Source organism: Apium graveolens, chromosome 9 (genome assembly GCF_009905375.1).
Source record: "Apium graveolens cultivar Ventura chromosome 9, ASM990537v1, whole genome shotgun sequence".
NCBI lineage: Eukaryota > Viridiplantae > Streptophyta > Magnoliopsida > Apiales > Apiaceae > Apium > Apium graveolens.
Genome location: NC_133655.1, coordinates 17,607,527 through 17,627,518, shown reverse-complemented (window position 1 = coordinate 17,627,518; position 19,992 = coordinate 17,607,527). Strand labels below are relative to the sequence as shown.

Below are 19,992 nucleotides of genomic sequence, written 5' to 3'. Positions count from 1 at the left end.
AGGAAACAGTATTCCCTCTGTCACATAGTTGACTGATGCTCAATAAGTTGTGTTTGAGACCATCAACCAATGCAACTTCATCAATGATGACATTTTCTTTTGAAATCAAGCCATATCCCATAGTGAATCCTTTGCTGTCATCTCCAAAGGTTATGCTAAGGCCAGCTCTCTCCTTAAACTCTGTGAGCAAGGTAAAATCTCCTGTCATGTATCTTGAACAGCCACTGTCCAAGTACCATAGATTCCTTCTTTTTCCCTGTACACAACAAAATCAATCAAGTTGATTTTGGTACCCAAGTTTCCTTGGGTCCAGCCTTGTTAGTCTTTTTCCTAGACTTCATTCCTCCTGCATCTTTTGACTTAGGTAACTTTGGGTCAACCTTGATCTCAGATGTGGTTGGTTGAAGTGTAGGGTTAGTCACAGAATCATTTAGCACTGTTTAGAAAGAATTTCTACTTTCTTAACAGCTTCTTCTAGTTCACTCTCAACAGACAAGCATTTAAGTTTAATCTTTTCAAGCTCAAGTACCTGATTCTCTAACACAGCATTCCTATCACTTAAAAACACATTATTCTCTTTGATCCTAGTGTTTTCTTTAGCTAGTGATTTAAGGAAAACACGCAAATGATATAATTCATTGGACATATCATTTATGGCTTCATTGCATTCATGTTTAGAAAGCTGAGAGAGATCAGTAGTAATTACCTGGTTGCTTGATGAACTAGTTTCATTTTCATCAGAATTAGCCATCAGGGCTAGGTTGACATATTCCACATCATCATCTTCATTGACCCCATCTGCTGCCCAATCATCTTGAGTGAGAAAAGCTCTTTCCTTTTGTTTGAGCAAATCAAAATACTTCTTTTTGTAATCAACTTGCTCAAATTTATTTTTATCAGAGGTTGGCTTCCTACACTCACTTGCAAAGTGTCCACTCGTGCCACAATTATAACATTTGAACTTGGATTTGTCCACCATGTTTTTGTTTGGCTTAGTGAATTTTGTATTTTTCCTGAACTTCATCTTTGCAAACCTCCTGGACAGAAAAGCCAGATGTTCATCAATATCATCAGAGTCATCCTGACTGGAATTGTCTTCATCCTCAGCTACTTGCTCTTTACCCTTGCTTGATTCTGATTTGCTTGTGCCAATTTTGAGACTTGGCATTGTCTTTTCCTCATTCCTGGCTTCAACTTTTTCACTGTCAGCTACAAGTGCAACTGATCCTCCTTTTCTCTTTCCCTTTTCCAACAGCTCATCTTGCTCCATCTCAAGTTCATAAGTCTTCAAAATTCCATATAATCTTTCAAGTGTGACGTCCTTATAATCTTGAGAATTTCTTAGAGAAACAGTCATAGGTTTCCATTCCTTTGGTAGAGACCTTAGAAATTTTAAATTGGAGTCCTTGACTTGGTACACTCTCCCATACAGCTTCAATCCATTCAACAGTTTTTGAAATCTGTTGAAGGTATCATTCAATGATTCTCCTTCTTCAAAGTGAAAATATTCATACTGTTGAATGAGAAGCTGCATTTTGTTTTCTCTAACTTGCTCAGTGCCTTCACAGATAAGCTGCACAGTATCCCAAATTTCCTTAGCAGTTTGGCTGTTGATGACATTGTTAAACATATCTTGATCCAGGCCATTAAATAGAATGTTCATGGCTTTCTTGTCCTTGTGGACCTCTTCAATATCTTCAACAGTCCATTCTGCCTTTGGCTTGGGAATAGACTGTCCAACAGCAACTGTTGCAGTAGCAGTTGTGGCCACCTTGTGTGGGATGTGAGGACCATTTTCAATGGAGTTGATGTAGCTTTCATCTTGAGAGAGAAGATGTAAATGCATCTTCACCTTCCAGTGATGATAGTTATCTCTTTCCAGGATTGGAATCTTTACACCAATATCCTTCTTACTCATGATGTTAGTAGAATAGATCTTTAAACTCTTTGTATGTTAAGAGCAAGCTCTGATACCAATTGTTATTCCCAGTGGACTAACAATGAGATTTACAGAAGGGGGGTTGAATGTAAATCTCAAAACTTTTTCAAGTTTTGAGCAGTTTCTAAGGCTAAGTATTTTTGAGAACAAGTGTGTGAATTGCTTGAAGCTAATATAGACAGATATATATTCAAACACAAATATAAAGAACACAAAGAACTTAAAAACTTTTCTGGTGGATTTGTTGTTCCACCAGAGATGTGTTATTTCAGAAAATCTATGATTCAAAGAATTAAATCACAGCTGCTTCCTAATACAAACTAGATGATTTTCTCTCTGGATATTTCTAAACAACTCAGGAAAATTCTTATCTAATTACTAGCTGCTACTTGGTTTATATATCACCAAGTTTACAAGTGAAGACAAAACTGTAAAATACAATTAAAAAGATTCTTCACATGTTTCTTCTTCATTTCTCTATCAAATGCAATTTAGGCTTGGCTGTAGATCTTTGAATACTTCCTTGTTTGCATCAGAATGAAAATGCTGCATTTTCTTGATTCCTCCTAGAGGCTTCCACATTCCAGTTTGTTTCTGTCAACCCATGTGCCTCTGTCAGCTTGTGAATTGTCACTATCAACTGCTAATGAACTAAGCATCCGTTGAAGCTTATATCCGTTGATGCCTTATCCGTTGAGGCTTTATCCGTTGAAGCTTTATCCGTTGATGCATTATCAGTTGAAGTCTTTATCCGTTGAAGCACTTATCCGTTGATGGATATTATCCGTTGAAGCTTTAGAGACATCCGTTGAAGCTTTGTTTCTTATCCGTTGAAGGTCTTCAATATCAGTTGATACTTCTTCACTTATACAAAATTACAAGGCATGAAATATTTACAATTAGCCCTCCTATTTGCATATCCACTAGTAGTCAACATGACTGATACTTTCCTATAACATCTAAGCATTACAACTTGAATCCAGAGAATGAAATGTGCTACAATACTAAACTTATTGCTAAGTAAAGCTACTCCTTCAACGGATAGCCAGGATGGTCTTATCCGTTGAGGCTACAAACACTAGATTTCTACTTAAGTATTTTGTTTAACTTATCATTAAACTAATACACATATTCCTAACAACCCTCGCCAACCTTCTTCTTCCCGGAGTCTAAGCTCTTCATCCCTCCAATCCTTCGCAGCTTGGCCGACAGATCCTTAAGTTGGGCAGACATATTCGGGGGATAGGGAATTAACTTCGGAATACCTGAAAAGGAGACAACAAAATATCAGTCCCGGATACAAACAATCAATAAAAGCTAAAGCAACAAAAAAATGCTAAGGCAAAAGACTTACATCCGGCAGCATGCATGTTTTCATTGCTAGTAAAATAGTCCCGGGTCCATTGCGTCCCAAGTGCCCCACAGAAGGAATAAACCATCGCGAGAGCTGCTTGCCCGAACCGCTGGACCGAAAACCTATCTGTTTTAATTTCAAGTTTATGGAGCGGCATGAACTCCAAATCCCCACCCCGGACAAAAATGAACTCCCGGTGCCATCCCTTAAGCGACGTCAACATGCTAACCAGGAGAACCATCTTATCGGAAGGATATTCACAGTCCTCGATCCTAAACATGAACTCATAAATCGGCCGAGCGGTGGATCTCTTAATTCTGAAAATGTGGTGGAAAAGTTTGAAGGTGGGGAGGTAATTTTTGGCATGATAGCAAGCTAAAAACCAACTTATCCATTTCACCGAATTCGAGGCTAGCTGGGTGAAAGGAATCCCGTAGACATCCCAGCATAGGGGTTCGGTGAATTGATGTAATCTGAGGTGCATGCCCCGAAGGTGCTCTAAGGGAATCCCGACCCATCCCCCCTCCGGTCTGTGATCACCCTCTCGTGCACCTCGGGCCATCTCCACTGGTATGTATCATCAAGGTTAAAGGCCAGTCTAAGGGCGCCATCTACCTCAGCGTCCGTATATTTCTCCTGAACCTCTTTATGAACCGCCCCACACTCATACCTGGTCCCTGGGGCGGTAAAAAACTTCCTATTCATGTCGTCTTCGTCATAAGGCTCTCTACCACCAAGCCCATTCGGGCCTCCATATACCTCTGACAAATCTCGGTAATAAAAGCCCAAGGGCTTAGGGTTCACTCGGCACTGGACGAAATATTCATCTACGTCCTCCCAAGATCCATCCGGATTCGATAAGGTACCTTTGGGACCTAAAACTAGGGTCCGGGCTCAGACTTATTGGGGTTGGTCAACCCGGGGAGGCATCTCTGCAGAGCTACTGGAAGAAGAAGATGAAGGGTAGAAGGAGTTAAGTTCACCTAAACCTCTAGGCCTTTCGGTATACCGACTCCTAAGGGTAGCAGTATGTTTAAAATGGGTACACGGCATAAACTACGTGTATCTATATAAACGCACCCCGGAGTCAATGCCAAACCCGAACCCAACAACAACAAAAACAAAACAAAAAAATAGAAGAGTTTAGAAACAAATCATGTATGTATCTTATCCCAGAAACAAGATCTACAACATATACATACACATACAACCAAAAACATATATCAAGAACACACCCCGGGCCCTTCAACTTTTTACACTACTAAAAATCCACTTACTCGCCTACAAAACTATGAAAATTCACGATATTTACACAAATCAAACACAAAACCATTGAAGAAGACATGCAAAATCTACACAGTTACACAGATTCAAGGCCAAAACAATAAGGCAGTTGTGGAACTCGAACAAGAAATACAAAGTAGCGAAGCAAAAGCTCGCACAAAAAGACTACATGCATCGCAAAAACACAAGAAAACAAATGAAAAAAGGAAGCAAAAGAATTGAGATACTTACAAATGGGCAGGAGAAAGAAATGTGGCTTCAACAACAAATGCTCCAAAAAATCTCTGTAAAATCTCTCTTAGCTCTTTCTGTGGAAATGTTTGCGTAAACTAAAAATGGGAGTGAAAACACCAGTATTTATAGAAGAAAGAAAGAAGATGTGAGCGGTTTTTGGGTTAAGGGAACCGTCGGGGCCACGTGGCACCCCTTGATTGGCGTCAATTTAATAACTGCAGCAGTTATTACCACTACCGCAATCATGTCACGGCGCGTCTTTTTAGGCAAGAAAAGGGGGAAAGTAAATAACTGGCACACTCAAAAGATACAGATAAAACGTATGTATCTTTGACCCCGGTTGGAATCCCAACAGTCGTCTGACACCCCGGATTTGCAGCATCAACTTTTCAGAGTCCGGTCAAATCAAATGTCAAGAGTGTACTCAGCCCCAGAGTCTCATCCCCATTTGACCTCGGGGTTAGGGGGCAACAAAGCAAAAAACCCCCAAAATTTTTTCCAAGTACTTCAAGGAATCCCACCTTGAACTAAAATCAAATGACTAACCAAGTCAGCCCCGGAGTCTCATCCCCATTTGACCCCGGGGTTAGGGGGCAACAAAGCAAAAAACCCCCAAATTTATTTCCAAGTACTTCAAGGAATCCCACCTTGAACTAAAATCAAATGACTAACCAAGTCAGCCCCGGAGTCTCATCCCCATTTGACCCCAGGGTTAGGGGAAACAAAGCAAAAAACCCCCAAAAAAATTTCCAAGTACTTCAAGGAATCCCATCTTGAACTAAAATCAAATGACTAACCAAGTCAGCCCCGGAGTCCCATCCCCATTTGACCCCGGGGTTAGGGGGCAACAAAGCAAAATACCCAAAATTCTACAGTATAACTACTATACTCCCCCATCCGGGTAAACCCGCATAACGGAGTGGGGGGCAAATGATAGCCTATAATAATTCAGGCCCAATAGTAGGGGCCCAATAGCAAGAGCCCATGAAGTACTCAGCTCTAACCTGGAAGGGCCCAGGACACGTGGTAACATCACCACCGTCCAGGTACCCGGGATCCAGAACGTTCCTACGGTCCGGATCTGGTAGTATTTTGACGCATCCCAGGCGTCCAGATGCCCTACAGTCCAAAAGGCCAACCTACGGTCCAGATTAAAAGGTACAAACCCCTAAACCCTAGTAGGAGGCCTATAAAAGGTAGAACGGGAGGAAGGTTACAGGTTACAATCTCACATACTCTCTCTCTCACCTATACTTATATACACACACGTACACACCATAATTATATTCGCATAATCCCCGTTTTTCCCTTCTTCTCCTTAAAACCCTTTCTCATTCTCACGCTCCGGTGCCGCGGGGACGTCACCCCCCTCCGGTTCTATTTTGTAGGTTCCCACCCTACAGCTACACCGCACGCCGCCGCCGTTTTCGTCCAAAAGGAGTTTGAGTCCGGGCCCGGCAAGGAGAAGGTCCCGGGGTGATTTGGGATTATCACCTGCTACAGAGAAGATCAAGTTTTTGCAAGAAAATTCTCTGACAAAATTTTTAGGTTTGGAACCAGTTTTATTCCAAAAGCAGAGAAGGCACTTGAGTGGAAAGGTTATCTTAGTCTCTTCTATGTTTCTGATGAAGAGTCTTCCAGATATTGGCCATCTGCATGCAAGTATGTACTAACATTCAAGATTTGGTTTGTCATTAGTTTAAATATATATTTGGTTTTATTATATACTCACAAATTAACCTCACCTGCCTAGCTATTTGTAGTGCAATATATTAATAACAAATTTCACATGAACTCTTGGAAAACAAATTGTATACTAAATATATATAAGTTGTTTGATATAAAACTGGTAAAACAAAGTACTTGAGCGTCAAATACTAGTTTATTGCTTCTGCATACAATGTTTTTATTTACTGACTTACACAAAATGAAAAGTGCTATCGGAAAATTAGAAACTAACTATCAAGCCAAACTGAAACTCCTACAAATACTCAATAAACGTTTATTAACCACAAAGACCTAAATAACTTCACTAACAGAAAGACTCGGTCTTCAGGTCTGAAAATAATCCCATAATCTCCCCCTTAGATTTAGACTTGTCTAACCAGATTCCTGATACCCAAGAGATTCCTCATCCTCTTAAATTTAACTGTAGACAAAGGCTTGGTCAAGCAATCAGCCCGTTGGTTTTCACTGCTTACATGTTTCATGATTATTTTCCTGCGATTAACACAATCTCGTATAAAATGATATCGAATGTCGATATGCTTACTCCTTCCGTGAAACACCGGATTTTTAGCCAAATCAATTGTGGATTTATTATCTATATAAATGATCACAAGACCAATATACTTATCCGTCACTTGCTTTAACATGTTTTGTAGCCAAATTCCCTAGAACACGAGCTGCTGTGGTGCCATGAATTCAGCCTCGCACGATGACAATGCGACACAGCGTTGCTTTTGAGATACCCATGTCACCGGACTTTCATTGAGATAAAATGGCATTGCCCCTGAGCTTTTCCTGTCGTCTACATGTCCAGCAAAATCACCGTCTGAATATCCCAACAATATATTGTTGCCACTGCCTTCTGTATACACTAATCCAAAATCCAATATGCCATATACGTAACGCAATATTCGCCTAATAATATTTAAATGCATCATAGTAGGTTTTTCCACATATTGTCTCTTTATCCCAACTGAATATGCGATGTCCGGAAATGTGTGTACTAAATAACGGAGACCACCAACCAAACTTTTAAATAGAGTTGCATTGACACACTTGCATGTCTCATCCTTGGTGATATGTTCCTTCGGATCTGTAGAATATTTGGTGGGATTACACTCAACCATCCCTACTCTTTCAAGAGCCTTCCTTGCATACCCCATTACCCCGTTTGCCTTAACTCATTGCGTCCGGTGCTCTGTTTTACTTCAATTTCTAAGTAATAAGACAACAGCCCCATGTCACTCATTTCGAATTCAGCATTCATTTCAATTTTGAAGTCCTTAATTAGAGACATATCGGTACCATTTACGAGAATGTCATCAACATATACTTCGACAATCAGCAACTCATTGCCCACCCATTTATTGTATACGTCATGCTCATAAGAACATCTACTAAAACCAAGAACCTCAAGGTACTTGTTGAGCTTTGAGTACCATGCACGAAGAGCTTGCCTCCATCTGTATAATGCGTTGTATAGCTTGTACACCATATTTTCTCGCCCTTTGCTCACGAATCCTTCCGGTTGTGCTACATATACTTCTTCCTTAATTTCACCATTTAAGAAGGCCATTTTAACATCAAGATAGTGCACTTCCCATGAATTCTTCGCTGCCAAAGCTAGTAGCATCCTTACTGTTTCGAGCCTAGTTACGGGTGCAAATAACTCATCAAAATCCACTCCATTCCCCTGAACGTATCATTTGGCGACAAGTCTCGCCTTGTGCTTCACTATATTTCCTTCAGAATCCCGTTTGAGTTTATAAATCCACTTCAAGCCAATTACCTTGTGACCTGGTGACAGCCTTGTTAATTTCCAAGTCTCATTCCTTTCAATGGATTCGATTTCACTTTGCATAGCCTGTCTCCAGGCTCTCTCCTTGACCGCATGACTGTAAGAACTCGGTTCATCGACACCCAAGGCTAGTAGTTCGTCTTCCTCTTCCATTTCCTCGGTATCATTATAGACATATGCAATGCTTCTAAACTTATGTGGAACCCTACTGTCATCGTAGTTATCAGAACTTGGCAAATTTTTAGGCTCTACGCGTTTTGGTGTTGTGACCTCGAACTCCCCAGAATCACCCGTGTGTGTCTGACTTGCATTGTTTTCCCCATTAATTTTAATGTCAGGTGCTTCAAATATTGAAGTTCACATCATATATTGCACTTCTATCTTTTCTAAATTTTTCCATGGCCATTGCTTCCTTTCCTCGAATGTCACATCTCTACTTACATAAACTGCCGGTTCTTGGATCATAGAGTAAATTGCATATTGCATCCCTTTGGTTGGGGTAACTGGGACTTTAGTACCACTTGTTTCAACAATTGCACTTCGCACCCCATACAAGTTTAGGCGCTGCACTTTGCACCCCTTCCGTTAGTTTTTGTCGTTACCGTTAAATATGTCAATGGTAAAAAAGTAATTTGACCATGTGTAATTGCACTTTGATCATTAAAGTTCAACAGATTTTTCATTTATTCCCCTGGACAATATTTTCAACTATAAAAATTGAAAATTACCTATTTATTAAAAATTTTAATATTCAAATTTTTATAATTTAAAAAAAATTATATTCAAAATTTTACAATATTCGAATTTTTATAATTTTTAAAAAAATTATATTAGAATTTTTAATATTCGAATATTAAAATTAGATTCGGATTTTTAAAAAATTTATATTTGAATTTTAAAAAAATATTATAAATTTTATAATATTCAAATTTTAAAAATAATTCGAATTTTTTAATTTATGATACAAAATAATTTTTAAAAAATTCGAATATTACAAAAAATTGAATAATATTTTTTAAAAAATTCGAATATATTTTTTATGATACGAATATTATAAAAACTCGAATATAATTTTTTAAAAAATTATAAAAACTCGAATATAATTTTTTAAAAAATTATAAAAATTCGAATATTAAAAATTTTAATATATTGATTAAAATGTTTAATTTAAAAATTGAAGGTCAGAATTGTAAAAAAACAATTGTTCAAGGATATGAATGTAAAATCTGTTAACTTTAATGATCAAAGTGCAATTATATATAGTCAAATTACTTGTTTACCCCTGACATATTTAACGGTAATGACAAAAACTAACGGAAGGGGTGCAAAGTGCAACTCCTAAACTTGTATGGGGTGCAAGGTGCAATTGTTGAGACAAGTGGTATCAAAGTGCCAATGGCCCAACCCAAAGGGATGCAATATGCAATTTACCATGGATCATATAAACAGTATGCCTTGGTACCCCGGTTCCTTGCCCTAATTCACCACCATCACACTTTGATCATCAAGCTTTTTTGTTTGTGTCCCTAGAATTTTCTTGTGAGCTGTACATCCAAAAATCCGTATGAACTCAACACAAGGCTTGTTTCCCGTTCACACTTCATAGGGGGTCTGTCTCGTTAATTCCCTGGTTGGTAATCTATTGAGAACATAGACTGAATATCTAACAATTTTGGCCCATAGCTCTTCTGGAAGTGACATCAGGTTCAAGTAGTTCCTCGCCATTTCAACAACAGTGTGATTTCTTCGCTCAACTATACGCCATTCTGTTGAGGCGTATAGGAGCAGTAAAATTCCTAGTTATTCCTACTTCTTCACAATACAATTCAAACTCATTTGATGTAAATTCTCCTTCCTAATCAGTTCGAAGAACACGTACCTTTCTGTTTACTTTATTTTCGACGCTAGCACCAAATTTTTCTAATGCAGACAAAGCTTCATTGGCCACATATCTCCGTGGACAAGATCTAGAACTCGTTTCGCATTATACTTGGCTTGAGCTGGGAACAATTTTCGTGCTTGCTTAGCCATTAAACACCCATTGCATATGCCCTATGACAGAGTCATACAGGGTAGACCAGTCACCATTTGAATTTTGTACATCAACACCATTGCTTGGAAATTTACATGTCCAAGGTGTATGCGCCACAACCATGTTAACTCATCCGATTTAACAAGAAGGCATGCATTTTTACTGGTTTCAATGATGATTATGTACAATCTGTTTACTGACCATTTTACTTTCATGGGTAATTTTTCTTCCTTGTCATATATCCATAACATTTCGCCACTCATTATGACCTTATTTCCCTCCTCAAAAAGTTGTCCAAGACTAATAATGTTGTTGCATAATATGGGAATGTAATACATATCAAGAAGTACTCATTCTTCCCCATTTTTAAATTTGAACATTATTGATCCTTTTCCCTCTATCTTCACCATTGATCCGTCCCCAAATCTAACCTGCTCAGCAATTTCTTCATTTAGAGTATCAAACTTCGAATTTCTGGCCCGTCACTTGATTACGTGCTCCATTATCCAGATACCACAAATTCGACTCCCCATATTTCTCTTCACTGGCACACCTTAATTTAGGATTTAATTTATTCTCAATTAACAGCACCAGATTGTCAGCAGGTGTTATGAATCAAAATCTAAGGTATAATAATTGATGTATTTATTACTAGGGAACGTGAGCTTCGAGATTCGATTTGACTGCTCTTGTATTTCGTGACTCAATCTGCCTTAACAAGATGCCTACGTACCTTGTTGTACGTCAATGATCAAATCAAAAACGTAGTTTTGATCTGTGGGGTGAGGCCCCTTATATAGATATTGGGAGTCCTTCAATTGGACTTGAGTTAGGAGACTTGGTGGGAAAGCCTCAGAATTAGAATGGACTTTGGAGTCCCAGGAAGTACGAAGCTGATTCCTTATCCAATGAGGTTCCTTGGAGGCCAATCTACAATGATTTATTTCCCCACTAGGACTCATCTTGTCAACTGACTTTATCCCTTATTAATTAATTATGAAATTAATTAATATTTAGGATTTTGGGCCCTCTAAAATATGCCTTACTTTCAGCCTAATTCTGGTATAATTAATGCAACATTAATTACATAACCATGCCTTATTTTCTTCCCTACCATTTGCCCCCCAACTTTTGGGAAACAGTGACTAGGTTTCGCAGAAAATAAGTTCATTCGTTCCCTTACAGGGTATCATTTTTGCGTAAAGTGTGGAGCGACCTACACACTTACAATGATTTGCTTTTATTCCTATTATTTTGAGAGTTATCTTAATCTCCAGGACTTTCCCTTAATTTCTGGGATTTCCCTTAATTTCCAGGACTATAATCCCATTTTTCATAATTTATCCTTGATTTCTGGACTTATTCTTAATTTTCAGGATTTATTCCTAATTTTCCAAAAATATTCATATTTTTCAATTTTTTAAGGAATTTCCTTAATTTCTGCAATTTTCAGGATTTTTCTTCTTTTTCTTCTTTTTCTTTTTCTCTTCCCCCTTTTTTTTCTTTTTTATACTGTTCGACCAGGATCCTGGTCGAATTAACTCCTGAATTGCCCAGGTCGAAGCTGTTTCGGGCAGGATTCATACGAGCACAATTCCTGGTCAAATTTTGATCAGGATTTCACCCTAATAATTTTTTTTTACTTTTCGACTAGGATTTTAACCCTTTCGGCCATGATTCATTTTTTATGACCGAATTAAGCCTTCTTTCTAGCCCTGGTCGAAGGCTTTTTTGACCTCAATCATTCGACTATGATTCCTGACCGAAATTCGGTCAGGATTTCACTACTTTTCTCCTTTTTTATGATTCGACCAAGATTCTATCCTTTTCGGTCAGGATATTTGTTTTTGACCGAATTAGCCTCTTTATTTTATCCTGGTCGTGGTCTTTTTTGACCAAGAGTATTCAATCAAGAATATTAAACAAATCCTGATCGAATTAGGTCAAGGATTCTGCTCGTATATTGTTAGGTCACACACACTGTAGAAGGGGGTTGAATACAGTGTTTATCACAATTAAATCGAATTAAAGAACTCAAGTAACAGAAAACAGACTTTATTCAATATAATAAACTCTGTTACAATATGGAACTGTCCTCTCTCAGTGATGAACAAATATCACGAGAGCTGCTAGGGTTACAATGAATAATATTCTCGATAATGATAACACTTATAGTGTAAACCCTATGTCTGTGTTTATATATATCATACAGTTACAAGATAATCGCTAATTGATATGGAATATAATTCTGCTTCCTAAAATATATCAATCAGTTATCTTTTCTTCCAAGTATTCCATTTTTCACAGAATTCCTTCTTCATGCATATCTCTTCTTACGTTTGTCTTGATCTTCTTTCTTTTCAATCAACCGCCTTCCTTATCTGAAATTTTCCTTTAAGTCCTGATATTATCTCCTGATAAATATCTCCTGAACCTTAAGTACTGATAACTTAAGTTCTGACTTCAGTATAAGTGCTGATTTCAGTTAAGTACTGATTTATCCTGTTTAAGTAAGATCTGAAAACTAAACATAAATCATATTAGACATAACATTATCAAATATATCTAACATATATATTTTTATTTTTTGAATAAACAATTTCTTGGGCCCCTGATTTTCGGGGCTTCTCTCCTTTGGGTTTTTCCTACTGGGCTTTGGCTCATGTGCCTAATTTAATCCCATCTGTTTGAATATATTGGGCCTCAACCCTGGGCCCTCCATTAGGCCCATAATTTTTCTTTTTCTCCTTATGGGCCCTTAGTTGGGCTTCTACTTCTTTGGATCCCTTTACTGGGTTTTCTATTCTCCTAGGCCCAATAACACTTGGGCTCTTTTAAGTATTTCTGTCTAGCTTATTTCTGGAACCTTCCAGAATTTTGTCCTATGAGATGGGCTGGGCCTTTATTTTCAAACCCAACTTCCTGAATATTTTGGAATTTCTGAAGTTTCTTCTAGATTCTTCCAGATTTTTGCCAAGTAGTATCTATTTTTCCATAATTTTCTTGAAGTCTTCCAGAATTCTCTAGAACATTCCAGAATTCTCTATTTTTTGGGCCCAAATGGGCTTTTCAGGCCCAATTTGCCCTTCTAGGGGCTATATAAGAGTGGGAGGGGAGTGCGATTTCATTCACACTTCTCATTTCACACTTTTCATTTCTCAAACACTCTCCTCTCCTCTCAACACTCCTCCCTCTCTTTAGGAATTTTCCGGCAACCTTCTTAGCCTTTTCCGGCTTCCCTCCCTTTCGAAGGTATCAATTTTCCTTCAATCTCCCTCAATGGCAAACAAGAATTCTGAAAGAGCTGCTAAGATTGCCTCATCTTCGAAACGAGGTAAGGATATTGAAATCCGCTCTTCTTACATGTCTTTGTTAGATATGATTAACACTAGAGGGGACGAATATCCCTCAACTACACATCTTGATTCTTTCGATCATTGCAACACATGGCACAACATAGATTACGATAAGTTAAACGCACGTTATAATGTTCGTCCCCCTCTTAGACTAGTTCCAGTTGACGGTGGTGATCGTACTTGCCACTGGAAACCCGACACTCTTTTTGTTTACACAGATGCCCTTGATGCTAGGCTTAGGTTTCCTTTTCATCCTTTCATTCCCCACCTTTTAACAGACTTGCAAATTAACCCCTGTCAGCTTCCTCCAAACGGTTGAAGGAACATTTTATGTTTCATGGTTTGTTGTTTTAGGGGAGGTTTTCCTTTATCAGTAGCAGTTTTTAGGAAAATCTTCCAGTGTTATAACAGTTCTTCGAGTATCTGTGGTTGGGTCTACATTAAACAAAGGCCCAAGTGTAAATATATTTTTAATAGTGCTTCCATTCCCGACAATAACCAACATTGGAAGAGTAGTTTTGTCAGATTAAGGTGGGAGAATGGGGATTGGGGCACCATCTTTAGATCTTCCTTCGGGAAGGTTAGCGATGGTAGCCTCAAATCTATTCACCTAACCCCCGAGGAAACTATCATTTATGATGAGCTTACTCGGGATAATGGTGCCACTTTCAGCTGGACTCTTTTAGAGGAGTTTTCCCTTATCCACGTGGGGCTCTCCTCAGTTTCTCAACAAGGTATTTTTCTTCCCTTCTCGTTTCTATTTTCTTTCATGCATTATTGACACCACTTATTTTTGTTTTTCTCTTGTTTTTGTAGTTGCTAAGGAAATTAATGAGGATAACGTGCCTGTTGTCAAGAAGACCGCGAGGATGAAGAAGGCTCGTCTTGCGGAACTGGACACTCGAGGGAAGGCTACAGAGCCTAACTTCTTAAGGAAGCATAAGGAGCCCATGGTCGAGGTTTCTGCTGAGGTTACTGAAGCTCGAAATTCCCCTATCTCTGCTGTTGCTCCTGCCTCCGCTGCCACTGGCGCTTTCCAGCCTTTGTGGGGATTCCGCCGAGGGGATACCGTGGTTGGATCTACAAAGCACGCCTGGGATTGGTCTTACCACGGTGTAACTCCAAAGGACTTCACTGATGTTGTGGCTGTCCCAGACCTGGAGAGGATAAAGCTCATGGGAGCTCAGTCCTGGGCCTCAGTAGGTCTCGTTCTTATAACTTTACTTTCTTTTTACTTGTAACATTCACTTGCCTTATATCTTGGTTTATTGTTTCATTTCAGTCTAATGCCTACTTCCAAGGCGCTGTGAGGCAAGTTAATTCATGGAAGAGGGCTTTGGACAAGGCTGACAATGCCCTCAGGAAGCAGTAGAGAAAGTACGCTTCTTTGGAGCGAAAGTTGAGGCATAAGGAGGAGGAGCTCGGAGAGTCTAATCCTGAGCTGGTTGTGCTAAAGGCTGAGAAGGATAAGGTGATTGACAACTACTTGGACTCGGAGGAGTTCACTCAGTCTATGAGGGTGAGGGACGACTCGGTGTTCCCTGGGTTTTTTAGGACTGGCTGGGACACGGCCCTTGGGACCGTGAACGAGGCTTGTCCTGATATTAACCCGGCGGACTATGGCTACCTTGACGGCGAGGCTTTACTACAGAGGTTTCGCACCCGAGTGGTTGTCTCAGATCGTACCCCTCAGGACCCGCTTCTTCCTCTAGGCCTTCTGCAGATGATAGCTCTTTATCCTTCGGGACCACTGAGACATCCAGTGAGAGTGGCGGAGATGATGATATGGATGCTGAGGGCACCTCTTCTCCTTAGAGCTTTTCTAGCCCTGCGTGGCTTAGTTATTTTACTTTGTCTTTGAAACTTTTTTTATCAGACTTTGTATTATTTATTTGAACCAGTTTATTTATCGAACTTTATGCTTTCATCTCATGTACTTAGTTCACTTACCATGCCACAGGGATTGAAACATATTTCAAAAACTTCCTAAATTTCATGAACTGTTGGGATTCATCCCTTACACGAGTCTTAATAAACCTCAAAATAAAACTAAAATGTAAATCCTAAGCAAGAAAAGCTTCAAGGTGCTTTTCAACCTACTTTTCATCTTGACAAGTGTGAATCGTGCTCAACCATTTTACACGTAGTAATCTTCAGGTTTTGCGCAAGCCAAGTTCTCGGGACTTTAAAACCATCCATAGTCTCCAGCTTGTAGGTTCCTCTTCCTTGAACACTTTTGACCTTGTATGGCCCTTCCCAATTTGGGGCAAGTTTCCCTATCTGCGCAACACCAGAAGCTTGCACCTTCCTCAGAACTAGGTCACCTTGTTTGAAGAACCTTTCCTTCACCCTTAGGTTGTAGTAGAATGAAGCCTTTTTCAGATATTCCACTATCTTCGCATGTGCCTCATCTCATACTTCATCAATTAGATCCACGGCTAACCTTTGCTCTTCGTCATTTTCTTCAGCATTAAAAGCTTGAATCCTGGGAGACGAATGTGATATCTCTACAGGAACAACCGCTTCTGCCCCATATGCTAACATGAAGGGAGTTGCGCCAGTTGTGACTCTACAGGTAGTCCTATAGGCCCATAGTATGGGAGTATTTCATCCACCCAGTTATTCCTCGACTTCTCGATTCTCTTCCTTAGTCCATCCAGGATTATTTGATTTTCTACTTCCGCTTGCCCATTGGCTTGCGGGTGAGCTACAGAGATAAATCGTAACTCAATCTCATTCTCCTCACAATACTTCTTGAATTCCTCATTATTGAACTGTGTTCCATTATCGGTAACCAGGATACGGGGAATTCCATATCGGCACATGATGTTTTCCCACAGGAATTGTGCAACCTGCTTAGTTGTGATTTTGCCAAAGGCTTGGCTTCAATCCATTTAGTAAAATAATCAATGGCTACAATCAGGAACTTCCTTTGTGCCGTGGCCATGGGGAAAAGTCCAAGTATATCCATTCCCCACATGGCAAAGGGGATGGGAGAGCTGATGGAGGTCAACATCTCGGGGGGTTGTCGAATGACAGGTGCATATTTCTGACAGCGATCACACTTCTTCACATACTCTTTGGCATCGACCATTATCCCTGGCAATAGAAGCCTAAACGGGTTATCTTATGAGCCAGTGCTTTACCCCCAAGTATTGCCCACGGATACCTTCATGTACTTCTTCAAGAGCCAAGCGTGCCTCATCGGGCCTGAGACATTTCTAGTAGGGAACTACATAAGATCTTTTATATAAAATCCCATATATCAAGGAATATCTCAGTGCTCGAACAACTAACTTCCGTGCTTCAGTCGCTTCGTTTGGCAGCCAACCAGTTTGAATATGGGCCTTAATGGGTTCTATCCATGAAGTCCCTAGACCTATAGGAGCTACGAGCTTAACATCAATACTTCGTGTCTTCAAAACGCGGAAGTATACGCTTCCTGAACTTTCCTCTATCTCAGATGAAGCAAACTTTGACAATGCATCTGCCTTCATTTTCCTCCCTTGGGATGTGCTCAACATGCACTCATCGAATTGAGTCATCACAGCTCTTACTAGGCGGACATACTTAGCCATCGTATAATCACTTGCCTCAAACTCTCCCTTTACCTGAGATATGACCAACTTCGAGTCTCCACAGACCTTCAAGTTCTTGACTCTTAGTGTCCCTGCTAGGCCGAGGCCAGCTATCAGAGCTTCATATTCTGCCTCATTGTTTGTGGTTGGAAAGTCTAATTTCATGGCATATTCAATCAAGAACCCATCGGGGATTTGTAAAACTAACCCTGCTCCACTTGAATTTGTTTTCGATGCTCCATCAAAATAGAGAACCCAATATTCCTTCTCCTTATCATCCTTTTCTTTGTCCCCCTTATCAACTTCCTTGTCTTGAACTTCCTTATCTTGAGGTAAGTATCTTCCTGCCCCCCGACTTCTTGGTTAGGTATGGTACATTCCACCACGAAGTCAGCCAATGCTTGGGCTTTTATTGTCGTTCACGGCTTATATTTGATGTCAAATTCTCCCAACTCTATTGCCCACTTGATCAACCTCCCACTAGCCTTGGGACTATGAATAATATTTCTCAGGGGCTGATTTGTTAGCACCTCAACTTGATGAGCCTGAAAGTAAGGACATAACTTTCTTGAAGCCATTACCAAGGCTAAAGCAAACTTCTCAATAGTTGAATAATTCAATTCAGCTCCATGCAGAATTTTGCTAACATAGTATACGAGTTTCTAGATTTTAATTTCCTCCTTAACCAATACAACGCTTAAGGCATTTTCTGAAACAGCCAAGTACAAATATAAAACTTCATTCAGAGCTGGCTTGGCCAATAACGGGGCATGGGCCATATATTTTTTTAATTCTTCAAATGCCTTATGGCTTTCCTCACTCCATATAAAATCCTTAACCTTCTTCAAGGACTTGAAGAATGACAAGCACTTATCCCCAGACTTGGAGATGAATCTCCCCAATGCAGCAACCCTTCCAGTGAGCTTTTGAACATCTTTGATAGTTTTTGGTGGCTTCATGTCTAGGATTGCCTTTATTTTATCGGGATTGGCCTCGATTCCTCTCTTAGAGACCATCAATCCCAAAAACTATTCAGAACCCACTCCGAAAGCACACTCAAACGATAAACGAGAACGAAAATTAAGCGAACCGTATAACAGATCAGCGATCATTAGCCAAGTGATTAGGACTTAATCAAAGGGTTAGTGAATAGTGATGTCATCTCTCCAACAAGAAGAGGACAAGTGTGAGAGGATGACATGGGAAGATGACCTAAGCATGACCAAAAGAGAAGTGTGTTGTTGGTTGATTATGAACCACACAAAATTTACCATGGTAATAATCTAATTAACAAACCAAGTGGATCAACCAAGCCAAAAACAAATCATAAACATCAAAAACACAAAACACTTCCATTTTCAAAAAGAGCTCTCGGCTTTGTCCATTTCAAAGGAAAAAAAAACTCAAATCCTAGTTCCAAGCTTTGTTAATTAGTGAGGTAATTATCTAAGGTTCCTTGTACATAGATATGGATATCCTATAAGTTTAAGCTTCAAATTCCTTCACAATCTCTTCCAATAATTCAAGGAAGAAGATGGTGAATAGTAACTTTCAAAAAATAACTTTAGTTTTCTTGAATTTTTATGAAAGTTTAAGGTTATACAAGCAAGGATCAAGGTTCTTTAGGCATCAAAAGCTCTTGTGTTGTCTTAAGAAGCTTCAAGAAGGTATAAACTCCAAACACTATCTTTAGTTTTGATTATTTAGGAATGGTTATGATTGATATAGTATATGTGAAGCATGATGCTTGTTTGTTTAAAGTTTGGTTGAGTTTGTAGAGATTTTGATGGTTGAATCTTGGTTATTAGTTAATGAACCTTAATATGGTTAGTAGCTTTTGTTGTGATTGAATGAGTTGGTTAAAACATGAAGTAATGGACTGATGTGGTCAGGTTTGGAGGGATTTTGGGTTGTAATGTTGATTGTGGGTTGATTGTGGATTGATTTGGAGTTGTACAAATTTGGTAATCGCGTAAGCATAGCTGTCGTAATGTCCGATTATCCTAGACTGTTTTTGTTCATAACATCAGGACCTGAGGACTCACTGTTAGGTTTTGACCATTACCATGATTAGATAGTTCATGTTACGAGCTTTGTTTTGATATGTGATTCGTTTGAATCCGATATACGGTTTAGGAGAAACGACCGTTTTACGTAACGGCGTTTCGCGAATGAACCATTACCTCTCGCCTTACTTTGAAACATTGGTTAAAGACCTTAAATGACTAATTGGAGTATGAAACATTTATGTAAAGTGGATTAGGCAGTTGGTAAGGTGCTCGCGAAAGAATCGCCTTAAAACTCTTAATGGTTAATTTATTAAAAATGGTGGAGCCGAGGGTACTCGAGAGACTTAAGAGAATCATTAAGCGCAAAGTGAGCCTTAGAGTCTAATTGGTTAAAGTATAGATTCTTAAACGACTTTGGTTTAATTCCAACTTATATGTGGTTTACAGGTTACCGGACTCATCCCAGGACTTTTACCACCCCCAGTCGCTCAGGAAAGTTTTCTACCCGTTATACTGTTGTTGTGATGTATACATATGTATATGCATTATCTTGTGATAGATGCATGATGGTTAATTAGCAAATCTTGCGATATATTGGAGCATGTGATATGGCATATATGCATGTTTGTTTCGTAATCTTGATATATATCTGTTGATTCAAATGCTTATTAGTTGCATAA

General features: G+C 39.3%; 1 pseudogene; it reads left to right on the top strand.

Annotated features, from left to right (window-relative positions):
• The window catches only part of LOC141685066 (feruloyl CoA ortho-hydroxylase F6H1-2-like), a 74,955-nt pseudogene that overhangs the window by 31,391 nt on the left and 23,572 nt on the right, over positions 1-19,992 (top strand).